Below are 18,918 nucleotides of genomic sequence, written 5' to 3'. Positions count from 1 at the left end.
AAAGCGAAAGTAACTTACACTGAGAATTTCACCGCAGGTCTGTGGTCCTGTACTCTGTGTTTATGCATCACAGTGTTTTTTCCTGTGAAGTCTGATGCTCTCCTGTGTTTGAATGAAGGTAGAAAACACATAAAGAACCTTTGCTGAACAGTGATTTCCATTCAGAGAAATTGTACCTTTTTATATTTTATATTTTTTTACATTTTCTCCCAATTTGCTTCATAAACAGAGGATTAGAGTAAGAAAGTGAGGAGGTGATTCTGAATTCATGCAAAAGCTTGGTTTTGAGTACTGTGTTCAATTCTGGTTTCCACACCATGAAAAGTACATAACAGCGATAGAAACTTATGAAACAAGCTCCCGAGGGAGACAGACGGTGGAAGCAGAAAATGTTCTTTGTTTCAGGAACAATATCTCAGGATATAATTTGGGATGTGACATGTCAAACGACTGCCAGGATGGTGGAAGGCAAAATAGATGGACCTTGGTCTTCTTTCACTCAGCAAATTCTTATATTCTTAAGAGTACAGTGTAGGTTCAGTAGGATGATGCCGGGGCTGGTAGGGCACTGCTATCAGGATACATGGATAGGTGAGGCCTTTTTTTCTGCCCTCTTAAAGAGACTTGAAATCCCACTCTAAGGTCTAGATCACCACTAACGTCACCTCCTCCTCTCCTTTCTCCCTTCCTCAGTGTCCAACCCTGCCACTGTTCAGTGCTGATCAAGACGTTAAGACAGAATTAACAACAAGAACAACAAGATTTCATTTATAGAGCGCCTTTCACATCGGGAGAGAAAGGTCTTGAGACCGGCCTTGAAGGAGGAAAGGGAGGAAGCGGCGAAGGCACTGGGGGATAGAGTTCCAGAGCCTCGGGGCTGAGAGGCTGAAGGCCCGGCCACCGATGGTAGGGCGGTTGGGGCGGGGGATGTGGAGCAGACCGGAGCCAGAGGAACGGAGGGTACGGGCAGGTAGGTAGGGGGATAGTAGGTCAGAGAGGTAGGAGGGAGCGAGGCCGTGAATGGCCTTGTAGGTGAGGATGAGGATCTTGAATTCAATCCTCTGGGGGATGGGGAGCCAGTGGAGGTGAGCGAGGGCGAGGGTGAGGGTGAGGATGAGGGTGAGGTGGGAGTGATGTGGTCGCGGTGTCTGGTGTGGGACAGTACACGAGCTGCAGAGTTCTGAATGACCTGCAGTGTGGAGGGAGGGCCGGGAAGGCCGACGAGGAGAGAGTTCCCATAGTCCAGCCTTGAGGTGACAAAGGCGTGAACCAGGGTTTCAGCAGCGTGAGGGGTGAGGTAGTGCCGTAGTCTGGCGATGTTCCGGAGGTGATGGAAGGCGGTGCCAGTTGTGGTGCGGATGTGAGGGAGAAAGGACAGCTCAGGGTCGAACAAAACGCCGAGGTTCCTGATGGCTTTGAGAGGTGGAGAGTGCAGCCTTGGATGCTGATGGTGTCAGCGCCTGAGGTGCGGAGGCGCTGACGTGAGCCAATCAGGAGGGCCTCGGTTTTTCGCACGTTGAGCTGAAGAAAGTTGTCTCTCGTCCAGGACTCGATGTCGGACAGACAGCTGTCAGGACATCGGTGGTCGTGGAGTTGAGAGTAGAGGAGGAAAGGTAGAGTTGGGTGTCATCCACATACATGTGGGAGTTAACCCCATGTCTGCGGATGATGTCACCACAGGGGGAGCATATAGAGGGTGAAGAGGAGGGGACCGAGGACAGAGCCCTGAGGGACACCGCATGAGACAGTGCGGGGGGTGGAGGAAAAGCCGTTTGTGGAAACAAAATGAAGAGTGGGAGAGGTAGTTACTGCAGTTTACTCTCACTAACTCCTGACCCAGAGACAGCAAAAGCGAAAGTGACTTACACTGAGAATTTCACCGCAGGTCTGTGGTCGCGTACACTTTGTTTATGCATCACAGTGTCTTTTTTTGGTGAGGTCTGATGCTCCCTTGTGTTTGAATGTTGAACCGCAGACACATGCTAAGCCTTCAATTTATACGTCCCTATGCTTAATAGAGTCCCATAGCTCAGTGGTTAGAGAACTTACCTTGTAAGTAAGGGGATCCGTGTTCGGTTCCTGGGCAGGGCAAAACGGTGGGCAAGTTTAATAAGACCATAAGACGTAAGAGCAGGAGTAGGCCATTCGGCCCCTCAAGCCTGTCCCGCCATTCAATAAGATCATGGCTGATCTTCTAACCTAATTCCATTTTTTCTACCCAGCTTCACACTTCCCCACATTATACTCCATCTGCCACCCTCTTGCCCACTCACTTAACCTGTCTATATCCCTTTGCATCCTCCTTGTGTCCTCCTCATAGATTACTTTCACACCTAGCTTTGTATCGTCCGCGATACAGGTTTCCTTACTCCACATGCCTCTATTTACTTAGCAGTAAGTAGGATCCCGGTTGTTAGTCGATTGGTGGATCACTTTTCCAGGGGTAATAATCCCTTCAAAAAATACATAAATAATAATAATTTGGTCACTCAATCTGCCACTGTTTGTGGGACGCTGCTGTGCGCAATTGGCTGCTGCATTTCGCCCACAAAACATACAGTCAATTCACTTTACATTCAGTTTATTCTGTGAAGCGCCTTGAGTCGTCTCAAAGACGTGATAAGGGGCTGTATCAAATATTATTATTATCTATGTTCAAATCCCATTTTAAAATCTTCCTCTACGACCGCATGTACAGTCACCTCCCCTTCCCCTTCGCCCTTTCGCAGTGTCCGCCACCAACACCGTGCAGTACCCCGGGAAGCTATTCTGCGTAAAGGGCGTCAGGTAAATGTTGTAGTCTTAGCTTTCAAGAGAAATTTTGTCTTTAAAATGTAACATTGCCTCTGCACTGTGGAAAACTCGGTCAGATTTCCGCATTTCTTAAAATAAGGCTTGTGGCTGAGTGGAACAAGCCACAGTATATCCCCGGGGACTCAGTGGGTTATAGAGCCTGACTGCACTCAGCAGTTTCCTCTCTGGTTACCAGCTTGTTCTAACCGTGCGTTCTTTCCATTCTATACATCCACGGAAGCTCAGAGATCTACAGCGAGGAAACTCACTAAGGAGAGGATGGAAGAAAAGAGAGGAAAAAAGATTTAGAGAAGCAGAGAATAAAAGAGATTATTCTTTCTTTCGGTCAATCAATTCATTTGTTCATTGATTCCGAGAGAGCTTCAACTTGGGAGAGAACTCACATTGTTGGCTTCGCTCTAGTGTCGTGCTGGTGGCATGTTGGACTGTTGGAGGTTTTGCCCTCCAGATCAGAGGTTAAATTGAGGTCCCATCTACCTGTCCAGGTGGTCGTTAAAGATCCCATGGAACTATTCAAAAAGAGAATGGAGTTTCTCTCTCTCGGTGTCCTGGCCAATAGTCTCCCAAATACAATTGGTCATACCACGGCTGTTAGCGAGGCATTGCTGTGCACAAAAGGCTGCTGAGTTCACCAGCAAAATGCACAATAACAATAACTTGTACTTCTATAGCGCTCTTCACACAGGGTAGAGTCTCAGTGTTGAAACGTGCACACAAAGTACACATAACATTTAACAGCTTTGAGAAGACTCAACACAACATAAGGCAGTAAATTAAATGCAAACATTGTTATTGTTCTGGTTCCAATAGAATGTATTAATTAGTTAGTTGGTGATTGAGTGACGGAGCGAGTGAGTGAGTTAGTTAGATGGTTGTCTGTATCGATACACCACAAAATAATAATCCTTACTTTGGCATAGCGCCTTTCATGTTGGGAGGACTTCTTAGAATGCTTCACAGGATTTACTGCGCTTTGAGACGCATTCCGGCATGGAGGACGCTATATAAATCCAAGTTGTTGTTGTTGTTGTTACTGCAAAGTGACTGTGTGGGTGAAAGTCAATTAGGTACATAAGAACAGAAGTAGACCATTTGAGTCTGACTGATTTTATTGGGGGATTGTCAGCCAGGACACTGGGAGAGAGAAACTCCCTTCCCTTTCTCACAATTCTATTAGGTCATGGCTGAACTGCACCTCAACTCCAAATATCCACCTTTGCCCCATTTCCCTTGACAACCCTGACCTAACAAAAAACTATCCGCATCAGTCTTGAAAATTTGAAATTTGAAAGCATCCACAGCCTTTTGGGGGAGAGAGTTCCAGATTTCAAATAAGAGCTTACACTTGGGCTCACCCGATCTGAGCATCTTTCTGGAGTTCCCCTCGACCAGTGTCTGTATCTCTCTTTCCTGTGAGGCTGTTCTGAGAGAGCTTCTGCTTCTGACAGGTAGGTCTATTCTGGGTTCTCTGGTCTGTATTAATAGTAAGTCACGTGTCAATGTGCAACCCTTTGAGAGTGTTTTCTGTAGTAGAAGAAGAAGAGGGCATAAGGTTGAAGGGGCGTGAAGAGCAATTTACCCACAGAGAGCACAAAGTTTATTTAGCACAAAGGCAAAGAAATTGTATGAAAAAAGATTAGAGGGAAACATGAAAGGGTACCCTAAGGTATTTTATAAGCATATAAAGAATAAAAGGTTAGTCAAAGGTAGAGTGGGTCCAATTAGGGACCAAAGAGGAAACCTTCTTGTGGAGGCAGAGGGCACGGCTGACGTTCTGAGTGAGGACTTTGCATCTGTCTTCACAAAAGAAGAGGATACAGCCAATGCCACAGTATCGGAGGAGAGGGGAGAGAAATTGGATAAGAATAAACTGAGAGGAGGTACTAAAAAGGTTGCCGGTGCTCAAGGGTAGATAAGTCACCCGATGGGATGCATCCTGAGGGTTACTGAGGGAAGTACGGGTGGAAATAACGGAGGCTCTGGCCACAAGCTTTTAATCCTCCTTGGATACCGGGGCTGTGCCAGAGGACTGGAGGGCTGCAAATGTTACTCCCTGTACAAAAAGGGGCAGAAGGATAAACTCGGAAACTACAGCCCAGTCAGCCCAACGTCAGTAGTGGGGAAACTTTTGGAGACTATAATCTCAGAGCTATGAAGTGAAAGACTGATTCTATTAGGTGATTCTCTAAATAGACACTGGAAGAAATTCTCTTTCTTTTCAAATAGTGCCACGGGATCTTTGACGTCCACCTGAACAGGCACAGAGGGTCTTTGGTTTAAACTCTCATCCGACGGATGGTACCTCCAGCAAAGCAGAACCTTGCCCCCAACATTGCACTGTAGACTCAGCTTAGACCACTGTATATTCTACGTCTCAGCATGGGACTTGAACCTACAACCTGACTGAAGGCACAGTCGACAAGGAAGGTCTTGAGACATAGCCTTGAAGGAAGCAAGGGAGGGGGCGAGGCAGAGGGGCTCTGGGATCGAGTTTCATAGGGTGGGAGCAGGAAGGCTGAAGGCTCGACTGCTAATGGTGGGACAGGCAGGGTGGGGGGCTTGGAGAAGGTCAGTGCTCACTGAACGGAGGGAGCGGACATATCGGTGAGGTTTGAATCGGTCAGAGGTAGGGAGCAGCAAGACTGTGGAGGGCTTTATAAGTGAGGATGAGCATTTCAAACTTGATGCTCTGGGAGATTGGGAGCCGTTGAAGTCGGTTGAGGGTGAGGGTGATACAGTCACAGAGCCTGGTGCGGGAGAGGACACAAGCTGCAGAGTTCTGAATAATCTGAGGCTTGAGGAGGGAGAAGCTGGGACGCCCGGTGAGCAGGGAGTGAGTATTGCCAAGCCTGCATGTAATGAAAGCAACAGTAACAGTACCAATGCTGATTCACTATCCATGTTTAGCATTCTCAGTTCCCTGATTGTTATTTTCTGTTTCCTGTTCTGTGGTCTGACATTGCTGTGTGTGAACAACAAACTAATAGGCAAAGGCCACTCCCGCCTGTACCTCAGACACTGTGGGTTCAAACCCACAGATTGGAAGTTGACCTCATTATCTAGAATGTAGACTTGCTCACATCTGCCCCCTGAACCAGACCGCCTTTCTTCATCTAAGCCACACTGCCCGTCTCACCCCAAACACTTCCAGCCCATGTGCACAGCTTCTCCAGCTCTCTGTGTCAGACCTTTGCTGCCTCCTCTGATTACACAGTTCCTCAGCCAACTTTGTGTGGTCTGCAAATGTACCTATCTCCCTTTTAGATCTGTCAGTGACTATTATATTTATACCTTCCAGATTCAGACTCACCAACAAGTGGAAAACATACCTTTACTGAATCCTTTTATAACCTTAAACACCTCGATCAGGTCCTCTCTCAATCATCTCAGCTCTACAGAGAAAAACTGTGACCTGACTTGCCTTTCCTGATAGCTTTATCCACTCCCCTGGTGACATCCTTGTAATTCTACGCTGTCCCTTCAATGCTGCAATATCCTTCCTATATGAGGATCAGAAATGTACATAGTTCTCCAATATAAAACAAAAACGGAAGTCGCTGGGAACGCTCAGCAGGACAGGCAGCATCTATGGAGAGAGGAATAGGCAGCCATGGCAGCCAATTGGTGCACAGCTACGTCTCACAAATTGTTTGACACATGGGGAAACCCATCAACAGACACTCTTTTGTCCCCTCATCATGCTCCGTGTCAAACCAGATACAATCAGTCACTCACTTCATGGGTGTTTGTGGAACATTGGCGTTTGCAAATTGGCCGTTGCATTTGCCTAAGAAATACATAGAGACCTCCAGAGGCATTCAGTTGTCGAGCACGAGAAGGAGACACCACTTATCTCCCACCCTCACCCACCCCACCTCCTCTCCGCCTGCCCCAGTCAGGACAGTGAGATGAGAAGCTACAGATGTACAACATCTGGACTTTGCAGTTAGATGATGGGTAACTATCGCCACCAACTGGTCGATCGCTATCCCTGCAGCTCCGGACAGAAATGAAATGTAAAAACCTGCATTTTTATAGCATTTATACCAACAATGAAACATATCAAAGCACTTTATTGTCAAGTGTTGTGGTTGTTTCTGAAGATGGACTCGGCAGTCAATTTGTCCCACAAGCAAACAGACAACTGTCAGGACACAGGAACAATAAATCTTGAGAGATCGTATTGTTGACCAGGACACCGGCACAAACTCAGTTTGACATCTCACGTGAAAAATAGCACCTCAGACATCGCAGCATATCTCCTCTTCCCTAACCTCACCCCCCTCTCTCCTCTCATTAGCTTCCCTCCGCACTTGCGCACAGCAACGTCCCCACAAACAGCAAATAGCACCTTATCACATTCAAAAGCAGAAGTCGCTGGGAGCACTCAGCAGGTCAGGCAGCATCTATGGAGAGAGGAAAGTGAGTCAATGTTTCGGGTCCACAACCCTTCGTCAGAACCCACAATTTCCAGCTTCTGCAGCATTTTGCGTTTACCTTATCACATTGTTGAAACGTCTCAAAACGCTTCATAGAATATATTGTAGAGTGGATTCACTATGTGTTTGTAGGCAGCCAATTGCACACAGCAACAACAACAACAACAAAATTACATTTATAGCGCGCTTTTCACGTTGGGAGGACGTCCCAAACAGTCGTGGATTGTGTGACCAAATATTTTTATGGGAGAGGAGGAATTATTACTCCAGAAAGTGATTCGCCAATGGACTAACAACCGGGTTCCTACTTACTACTAAGTAAACAGAGGCGTGTGGAATAAGGAAACTTGCATAAGATTTCGCACTGCACGGGAATTGAACTTAGGTCCTCTCATTTGCAAGGTGAGCGTTCTAACCTGTACACTGTGAGACTCCATTTGCAAGAAGAGCTGTGTTTCTCGCCAACATTGTAATGTTTACTAATACAACAACAACATGATTGCATTTACAGAGCGCCTTTCACATCGGGAGGACGTCCCAAGGCCCTGGACAGTTGGGTCGGGACCTGAGCATTGGGGGGAAATGGTCAGGGTGAGGGGAGGGAAGGGAGGGAGCGAGGAGGGGGAAAATGGTCAGGGTGAGGGGAGGGAGCGAGGAGGGGGCAGAGAGTCGAGAGGGGAGCTGAAGGCACGGTCACCGATGGTAGGGCGGTTGGGGCGGGGGATGTGGAGCAGACCGGAGCCAGAGGAACGGAGGGTACGGGCAGGTAGGTAGGGGGATAGTAGGTCGGAGAGGTAGGAGGGAGCGAGGCCGTGAATGGCCTTGTAGGTGAGGATGAGGATCTTGAATCCTTGCAGTTGATGCAGTGTTTTTCACGTCAGGAGGAACGTCTCAAAGCACATCAAAGGATTAATGTTGTAAAATGGACACACCGTGTGTAATGTGGGCTTAGGTGATGGGTGCAGCGGAGGACATAGGCTGCAGAGTTCTGGATGATCTGCAGCTTCTATAAGGAGGTGCAGGGCATTGGAACAGTAAAGCCTGTACATGATTAAGGTGCAAATAAGTGTCTCAAAGACAGAGTCACAAAGTGTATTAAAACAGAGTGATATTTGCGTGCTAATAAACCGATCCCTTCACCTGTGGTTATCAGATACCGTCTAATATGAAATGGTTTATCTGATTTAACAGAAAGCTTAATAGCTGATAATCAGTAGGTATTTCCTTTGGTTTCACGAGAACATATTAATCTGAACAAAACTCACTGCATCAGCAGCTGTGGTGTCAGCCAGACTCAGTGAGCAGCACTCTCACTCAAGGATTTATTATTGTCATGTCTTTGTATGGAAAAAAATAATTTTATTATTTATTATTATTATTTACTGCTGATAAGCCACGTTGGGCTGTGCTGTCATCAGCAGTGCCCTGGAATATTGTGGACCCGCCTGGTTCAGGAACCAGACTAGAGACCATCACAGAGGGCTGGCTAGAGTCTGACATTCTGTTGGCAAACATGTCACCTTGGAGCCAGTTCACCTTCCTCCCAGGAGGATAGTCACTAGTTGGTCATTTGAAATCCGGTTAGAGCACTCGCCTCACAAGCAAGAGGACCCGGGTTGGATTCCCCGACAAAGCCAAACCTTAGGCAAGTTTCCTTACTCCACACTCATGGCTATGTGGAGACCTGTAGCTCAGTGGTTAGAGCACTCGCTTTGCAAGTGAGAGACCTGAGTTCAATTCCAGGCAGAGGGCGAAACCTTGGGCAAGTTTCCTTACTCCACACAGAGCCTAATAATAATCCCTCCAAAACCAAAAACAATAATAAATTGGTCATTTTCAATCCACGACTGTTTGTGGGACATTGCTGTGCGCAATTGGCTGCCGCGTCCGCCCACAAATATACAGTCAATTCACTTTACAGTATATTCTGTGAAACGCTTTGGGACGTCCTCCTGACGTGAAAAGCGCTATATCAAATGCAAGGATTATTATTATTATTATTATTATTATTATTATTATTATGTTTATTTAGGAGTAAGCAGGAACCTGGTTGTTAATCAATTGGTGGGTCATTTTCCAGCGGTAATAAACTCTCAAAAAAATTTGGTCACTCAATCCACGGCTGTCTGTGGGACACTGCTGTGTGCAATTGGCTACCACGTTTCGCCCACAAAATATACAGTCACTACACTTTACAATATATTCGGTGAAGCGCTTTGAGACGGGTTGAGCCCTCACCAGGTGAATGGTAGGTACCAAGAACTACTTGTGAGCTTCCTGGTGGGCAACACATCTCAGCATGAATGAGGTGAGAGCATTACCACTATCTTCCTGCTCACAGTGTGGGCATTCATCACTACCATTGTTTTTTTATGGTGACTCATCTGTGAGTTAACGTCAATGATGTGCACGGATTTCATCAAAAGTTATTCCCAACCGAATGTTCGGGAGTGATAAGATAACCTGATTCATATTAATTACTGATAATTAGCATTAACTTCCTCTACTTCCCCCTCTCCTCACACCCCACCCCACTCCTGTGTCCCCTCCCCAGTCTGTTCCAGTGAGTTATTTTTGCATGGAATATTCTTTGCTCAAAAGTTGCCATGGAATAGTTCTCTTGGGAGGAGGGAGGCTGTGGGGCCGGGTGAATGGGAGGGAGCTGCATTCGTTGTGAACCCTGTGTTTTCACCAGCCCTGTGATTTGTTGTTGAGTTGGGGGGTTGTGGGGGAGGCAGGAGATAAGCGGGGTTTCCTTGGAGCTGAGCTGGTTCCAAGGTGACTTGCACCGGGAAGTTACCCGGCAAGAAGGGCGCTATATAAATGCAAGTTGTTGTTGCTTAACAAGGGATTGTCAGAATAAAATCCAACAACAACTTGGATTTACACAGCGTCCTTCACACGGTCTCGGAGTTCCTAACAGTGGCAGAGCAGACATTGAACCAGGGAGAGGGAGGGAATGTGACTGTAGGCACGGTCAATGAGGAAGGTCTTCAGATGCGATCTGAACACAGACAAGGAGGAAGCAAAGTGGAGGGTTTATGGGAGCGAGTTCCAAAGCTTCGGGGCGAAGTTGCTCAGAGCATGACCGGCCACCGATGGGGATGAGGACTGTGCTGGAGGTCAAAACCAGTTGAGCGAAAGCAGCAGGTAGTGGAGTGGGGTGTCAGCACGACAGAGAGGTAATGCAGTGCCAGGGCATGATGTGAGTTTAACCTGCTTATCCCCCCCAACACACAACCCGCTGCCTCCGCTCAACTGGCTCTGGCCTTCTGCATGTACCTTGTGCCCTCCGCTCCACCATTGGTGGCCACGCTTTCAGCCTCTATGCCCTGAAACTCTGGAACACTCTTCCTCTATCCCTCCGCCTCGTCCCTTCCTTCCCCATCTTCAGGTTGCGCCTGAAGACCTTCCTCTTCGACCGTGACTACAGTCACCTCCCTCTCCCCCCAGCTCGGGAATCGTGTGTGTCACTGTGTCCTCTGGGACATTGCCCTGCGTGAGGGGGGACTTTATAAATGCAAGTTGTTGTTGTTGTTGTTGTCCAACCTCCGTGGCAATCTCGATGGTCCGGTTCCTGAGCCAGACAGACCCACAGTTCTCCACAATGTCTCCCCCACCACCAACGCCACACTCCCCCTCCTCACTGACAACTCCAGCCGGGCTTATCAGGCAGTCTGAGCAGATCTTTGGATAATTATTAGTGTGGTGTGCACTCTTCATGACTAATTATTATTTTATCAGCCAGAGGTAATAACATAACAAGGACATGAAAGGTTCGTCCTTACAATAACACAGCGCGTGTTTTGCAGTCTCTTTGTAAAGTTGTCCACTCCGGCCTTTGATTAATAACTACAGACGGAATGTTAAAGAAGACGAGCACATATTCCTTTGAGGAATAAGAATGCCACAGGAAAGGTGGTGCAGCCGTGGCTAACTAGAGCAGTTAGGGAAAGTATCAAATCAAAAGAAAAAGCCTATAAAACAGCGAAGATGAGTAGTAAACCCGAGGATTGGGAGAACTTTAGGGAACAACAGAGGAGGACCAAAAAATTGATCAAGAGGGAGAAAATAGATTACGAGGGCAAACTGGCAAAGAACATAAAAACAGACTCCAAGAGTTTTTACAAATATATAAAGAGGAAAAGGCGAGCGAGGGTGAATGTGGGTCCATTACAGGCAGAGACCAGAGGAATTATAATAGGGGACAAAGACATGGCAGAGTCATTAAACAAGTATTTTTCTACAGTCTTCACCGTAGAAGACACTGGAAACATACCAAAAATAGAGGACCAAGAAGACAATGTTAGCGAGCAACTTAGGGAGATTAACATTAGTAAAGAGATGGTTCTAGGTAAATTGTCGGGTCTTAAAACCGATAAATCCCCTGGACCGGATGGCCTGCATCCGAGAGTTTTAAAGGAGGTGGCTACTGAGATAGTGGATGGCATGTCTATAATCTTCCAAAAGTCTGTGGATACTGGAAAAGTTCCCATTGATTGGAAGATTGCAAACGTAACTCCACTATTTAAGAAGGGTGGGAGAGAAAATAGGGAAAACTATAGACCAGTTAGTTTGACGTCAGTTGTAGGGAAAATTCTTGAGTCCTTAATAAAAGACGTAGTTATGGGATACCTGGAAGACCATAAAAAGATTAGGCAGAGTCAACATGGCTTTACAAAAGGGAAGTCATGCTTGACTAACCTTTTAGAATTTTTTGAGGATGTATCCAGCAGGTTGGATAAGGGGGAACCAGTAGATGTGGTATATTTGGATTTTAGGAAGGCATTTGACAAGGTGCCACACAAAAGGCTGTTACTCAAGATCAAGGCCCACGGGATTAATGGGAAAATATTAACATGGATAGAAGAGTGGCTATCGGGTAGAAAGCAGAGAGTAGTGATAAACGGATCATTCTCGAATTGGCAGGATGTAACTAGTGGAGTGCCACAAGTTGGGCCTCAGCTATTTACCATTTACATCAATGATCTGGACGAGGACATTGAATGTAATGTGTCTAAATTCAAGGATGACACTAAACTCGGTGGGAGAGTGAGCTCTCAGGATGATGCAAAAAGATTGCAACAAGATATGGATAGGCGAGAGGAGTGGGCAAGTAGGTGGCAGATGGAATTCAATGTTAGCAAGTGTGAAATTATTCACCTTGGTAGCAAGAATAAAAGAACAGATTATTTTCTAGAGGGGGAGAAGTTAGATAGAGTTAGTATTCAAAGGGATTTGGGTGTCCTTGTACACCAGTCTCAAAAAGTTAGTTTGCAGGTGCAGCAGCAACTGAGAAGGCGAACGGCATGTTAGCGTTCATTGCAAAAGGTTTAGAGTACAAGAGTAGGGAAGTCTTGCTGCAACTATATAGGGCCTTCGTGAAACCGCACCGAGAGTATTGTGTGCAGTTTTGGTTTCCTTATTTAAAAAAGGACATACTTGCCCTGGAGGGGGTGCGGCGTAGATTCACTCGGTTAGTGCCTGGGATGAGGGGACTGACCTATGAGGATAGGCTGAATAAACTGGGGCTGTATTCTCCAGAGTACAGAAGAATTAGGGGGAGATCTTACTAAAACATATAAGATTCTTAAAGGGCTGATAAAGTAGACACTGAGGGATTGTTTCCCCGGTGGGAGAATCTATAACCAGGGGTCACAGTCTGAAACTTAAGGGTCAGCCTTTTAGAACAGAGTTGAGGAAACATTTCTTCACTCAGAGGGCAGTGAATTTGTGGAATTCACTCCCCCAGAAGGCTGTAGATGTCAGTCCTTGAACATCTTCAAGGCTGAGACTGGTAGATTCTTGAAAAATAGAGGGATTAGGGGATAGAGCAGGTAATCAGAGTTAGGTGAGAAGATCAGCCATGATCTTATTGAATGGCGGGACAGGCTCGAGGGCCGAATGGCCTACTCCTGCTCCTAATTCTTATGTTCTTATGTTCTTATTGGGAGCTTATTTCCCCCCCACCAGGTTCGTCTTAATTTGGGACGTGGAGCTCAGCTCTGCGCTCAAGTATCAGCAACAACACACATGTGTCTCACAGAAGGTGAAGTGTCACTGTTTGTAGGTGGAACTTCTGCAATAACAACAACAACACTGTACAACAACCACAACAATAACAATGACACCTCAGTCTACAACAACAACAACACCCCACTCTACACCCCAACGTGAACATTACTGAAAGTTTAACTCACAACATGAATATTAATTCATAATTCGCAATTGGCTGCTGCTTTTCACCCACAGAATACACAGTCACTGCACTTTACAGTATATTCTGTGAAGTGCTTTGAGACAGCTTGGTGTCGTGACAAGGCGCTATGGCAAATGCAAGAATTATTGTCATTATTAAATAATAATAACAATAAGTGCTTCATTTATTTTAAGAGCAGGATCGAAAGGCTTTAGTAATTGGAGAGATTGGAGAAGTTGAATCTATTTTCACTGGAGCAGAGTAGTTTAGAGGGGAAATGAAAGAGATCTAATAATAAAAAATAATACTCCTTGCATTTGATATGGATCTTTATCGTGTCTTTGAGGCGTTTCAAAACACTTCACAGAACATACTGTAAAGTGAATTGATTATATTTTGTCGGCAATATACTGCACAGCATGGATTGAAGTGACAATTCATTATTATTATTTTTTTGAAGGAATTAATACCCGCGGAAAAGCGATCCATCAATCAACTAACAACCGGATTGCTACTCACTGCAAGATAAACAGAGGCGTGAGGAATAAGGAAACTTGGCCAACATTTCTCCCTCCCGGGAATCAAACTCGGGTCTCTCACTCGGTGACGAGTGCTCTAACCACTGAGCTACAGGACTCCACACTGACGTACACAATGATGAAAGATTTTGACTGGGTGAATAGGGAGAAGTTAGTTCTACTGGTCGGGGAGTCGGTGACTAGAGGACATGGTTGTAAGATAGTCACAAGAAGAGTAAAAGGAGAGCTAAGAAGGATTTTTTCACTCTGACAGTTGTTGGGATGTGGAATGTCCTGCCAAGTAAGGTGGTGGAGACGGAGTCCACTGTGGGTTTCAAGAGGGACGCAGACAGGTATATATAGGATAGATAGAGGCTTGAAGGGATGTGGAGATAGTGCGGGCAGTGGCTCGAATGAACACCTCACGCTGAGAGTCGGGGAAAGCTCAATGGGCCCGAATGTCCTCCTTCTCTGCTGTCAAACTTCGCGCTAACCACTGAGCTCCAGGAATCCAACATATGAAAGAGAATAAATATGAACAGCAATATCGCAAGTTACTTTATGGTTTCAAAGTTCCAGAAGTTCTGATTTCAGAGACCTGTAAGATTTATCAAACATTTTCTGCTGTTTTTTCCTGCGAACTTGACTCACAATCTGCTGGGCACTCTAACACAACTCATCTCTGCATTTGATACGGGGCCTTTCACTTCGGGAGGATGTCTCAGAGGATGAGTCATTAAACCAAGGCCACGTCTTGTGCCTGTTCAGGTGGACATCACAGGACCCGCGGCACTGTTCAAAAAGAGTTTCTCCCGGTGTCAAAATGCACAGTCACTACATTAAATCCGGTGAAGCGCTTTGAGATGTCCTCCTGATATGAAAGGCACTGAATGAAAAGCAAGGATACTTTTTAGTCTCCTATAATATTAATCCTTGCATTTGATACAGCGCCTTTCACTCAGGGGATGTCCCAAAGTGCTTCACAGGATTTACTGGGAAGCGGAGTGACTGTGTACTTGTAGGCAAAGTGGCAACTCAATTGTACACGGCAATGTCCCCACAAACAGCCATGAAATGAATGAACAATTGTATCTGGGGATTGTTGGCCAGGACACTGGGAGAAAGAAATTCCTTTCTCTGTTCGAATAGTGCCACGGGTTCCTTAAAGTCCACTTGAGTCGGCAGATGGGACCTCGGTTTAAAGTCTCATCTGATGGGATCAAGTTACAAATCAGTCACGATCTAATAGACTGGTGAACAGGCTCTCTGAATGGTCCATTATCGTTCCTATGTTCTTATCTATCCAGGCCTGAGGGAACGTCATTCAGAATTATGGATGAACTGTACATTCTGCCTCACTCTCTGGAAGTCCCTCTAACTCTCCCTCCCTCCCCTCATTCAAGGCCCAGCTCAAGACTTAGCTCTTTGACCTGATCATATACTTGAGACGTCTCAAAGCGTTCACAGAATATAGTATAAAGTGGATTGACTGTATATTTTGTAGGGGAAATGCAGCAGCCAATTGCGCACAGCAGCGTCCCACAAACAGTCGTGGATTGAGTGACCAAATTCTTCTTATTATTAATTTATTTATTATATTTTTTTGAAAGGATTATTACCCCTGGAAAAGTAAAGTAATCTGCGAGCTGCGGAGTAAAGAAACTGGCCTAAGGTTTTGCCCTGCCCGGGAATCGAACCCAGATCGTCCCGCTTGCGAGGTGAGTGCTCTAACCACTACCCAACAGGAATCCACTCTACTCCGCTCTGTCAATGTAAATTTGATACAGATCTTTACTTTGCAACGTGAAGTCTCTTGACGTTATTGCAATGATCTGCAGCAGACTCGGAGAGGTAGTCACTTTTGACCTTTGGCTTGGTTTGTATAGTGGAGAAGGTTAAAGTGCTACAATCAAAAGTTTGGATCTCTTTTTCTTCCCCTCCCCCCACTGTGACGAAATCAGGGGGTAGGATTCTCAGAAATCAACTGAGACATCAGACCGGTGGAATTTTTGGCAAGACTGATAATAATATAATACTCCTTAAATTTGACACAGCACCTTTCATGTCAAGAAGCTGTCTCAAAGCATCTCACAGAATATAACAACAATAAATTACGGTTGTATAGCGCCTTTCATGTCAGAAAAACATCCCAGGGCTCTGGACAATCCGGGGTTTTGTGTATGGCATAAAGTGTAGTGACTGTGTGTTTTGTGGGCGAACGCAGCAGCCAATTTGCGCACAGTAAAGTCTCACAAATAGCCATGAAGTGAGCGACCAATCTTATCTGGGGAATTGTCGGCCAGGACACGGGGAGAGAGAAACTCTGTTCCCTTTTTGAATAATGCCGGGGAGAGGCACAGACAAGACTTTGGTTTAATGTCTCATCCGAATTCTGAAACTTGAGATGAATAAGGCGCTACCTTGAACGCATTCGGGTGAGTGAATTCTATATTTCTGGAAATGTTGTGTTGAAAAATGTTATCTGATTCCACTCTGATTTATGAAGAGGGGAGTGAAATTTGAATAAATAAAACATGGACCCAAATCCAATGGAAACCCTTTGATATTGAACAAACCAATCTTGCAATAGACATGGATTTCTGCCCTTTTGTAAAAAACAATACTTTTTGGGGGAGAAAAAAAATATAAAAAATAGGTTCTTTCTAAAAGAAAGGTCATTTTTTTCATCACCTCATGAGGGAAGTTCAGATGAAGAAGGCCCTTTGGTCCATTTAATCTCATTGTTGCAGAAACCCCCCACCCTACCGTCTTCTCATCGCAATGTCCGAGCCATTTATCATAATCCTTGCATTTCATATAACCCTTATCACATCTTCGAGACGTCTCAAAGCGCTTCACAGAATATACTGTAAAGTGAATTGACTCTATATTTTGTGGGCGAAACGCAGCAGCCAATTGCGCACAGCAGCGTCCCACAAACAGCCGTGGATTGATGTGACCAATATATTATTATTTTTTTATTTGAATGGATTATTGCCGGCAGAAAAGCGATCCGCCGATCAGCTAACAACCAGGTTCCTAATCACTGCGAGATAAACGGAGGTGTGTGGAGTAAGGAAACTTGCCCAACATTTTGCCCTGCTGGGAATCAAACCCAGATCCTCTCGCTTGTGAGGAGAGCGCTCTAACCAATAGGCTACAGGATTCTACAAAGTTGATATCGTGCCTTATCACTTTGCCAGGCCGTCTCAAAACACTTCACAGGATATATGGTAAAGTGTCAATTTGCAAGCAAGTGCTGCAGCCAGTTTTGTGCACCGGAAAATCCCAAAGAGCCATAAAATGAATGAGCAATTTTAACTGGGGGATTGTTGGCCAGGACTCCAGGAGAAACTCTCTCTTTGAATTGTACCATGGGACCTTTAACATCCACCTGAACAATAACAGACAGGACCTTGCAATATAAATGTTCATATATATATAATTCCCAAAATTCATGGCTGGGGATGCTGCTATGTGCAAATTAGCTGCTGCGTTCGCGTGCAAAACACAGTCACTACACTTTACAGTAAATCTTATGAATCCTGCGAAGAGCTTTGAGGCATTCTCCCATTACCATGTAGAATGCAAGGATTATGTTTATCTCAATTCTGACCTTTCTGTCTCAGTGCCAATCACACACGTACAGACAGAGTGGGAAATGTTTCTGCTAATTCGGTACAACCCACCGTAGATGTGGTGGATTAATTCCCAACAGCTCCTCTCTAAAGCCCTGCTCAGTTGGTCCATTTCCCTTGCCTATAATTGTATGCTTTACACATCCACATCCTTCCGCCACGTTCTGTAAAACCATTTGCTGCTCCTGTAATCTTCTCATCATTAAGCTGTCTCTGTCCCCAGAGTGTTCAGTCAGAGGCTTTGCTTGAACGTGCCTGGCTCGGTTGGTAGCGCTCTCACCTCAGAGTCTAAAGATTGGGGGTTTAAGCCCTACATCGGAGACTTTAAACCCACAGTTAAAGCTGGCACTGCTATAATAATAATAATTTGCCTATAAAAAATACGCAGTCACTACACTTCACAGTAAATCCTGTGAAGCGCTTTGAGATGTTTCTCTCCTGGTGTCCTGGCCACCAAGCCCCCAGATAAAATTGGTCACTCACTTCATGGCTGTTTGTGGGCTCACTGCTGGATGCAAATTGGCTACTATGCAAATTCGCCCCAAAATACATAGTCACTACACTTTGTATATCCTGTGAAGCGCATTGAGATGTCTCAACGACGTGTTAAGGCACTACATTAAATCCAAGGATTATTATACTGCATTCTCCAACAAAATGCACAATGATGACACTTTATAATAAATCCTCGAGAACGTAATAATAATAATAGTAATCATCATCCTCGCATTTGATATCACGTCTTCTAGAGTCTCAAAGAGCTTCACAGAATAAACTGTAAAGTGAATAATTTGGAGTACTAAAGAGTTTCACATAACAATACGCAATACAGTAGAAGAAGATTATAGGCTATACCAAATCCTTACATTTGACAGCCTTTCATATGTGTTAAATTTGTCTCACAGGATATACTATAAAGTGAAGTGACTATGTTTTTGTGGGTGAAAGGTGCAGGTTGGTAAGAGCCAAAGCTTAGGGATCCCAGAGCGTGTGTTGGGGGTAACTGCTGGATTTTAATTATCTGAAATAGCATAGTTTTGAAAGCACTGTCTGGCAAGCTTTCCACTGCGCATTCAGCTAGGACCACACTAACCATTAGGGCTTAGGCTTGCAGGGTTAATGGGAGCGGCGTGGGAGGATTCCCTGCTCCCAGTGACTGGTCTACCTCTCCAAGTCCTGCTGATGAGCCAGACTGGCTGGGCAGTGCCCTGGATTGTGTAGACATTTCCCTCTCCCTCGTGGCTTCACATTAACAGTTACACTGAGGGCAACACTTAACAAGGTTTAATGTCACTGATGTACAGGTCTCA

Source organism: Callorhinchus milii, unplaced genomic scaffold (assembly GCF_018977255.1).
Source record: "Callorhinchus milii isolate IMCB2004 unplaced genomic scaffold, IMCB_Cmil_1.0 Scaffold4, whole genome shotgun sequence".
Lineage (NCBI taxonomy): Eukaryota > Metazoa > Chordata > Chondrichthyes > Chimaeriformes > Callorhinchidae > Callorhinchus > Callorhinchus milii.
The sequence above is the reverse complement of the archived record's forward strand: the minus strand, read 5'-3'. Positions refer to the sequence as shown.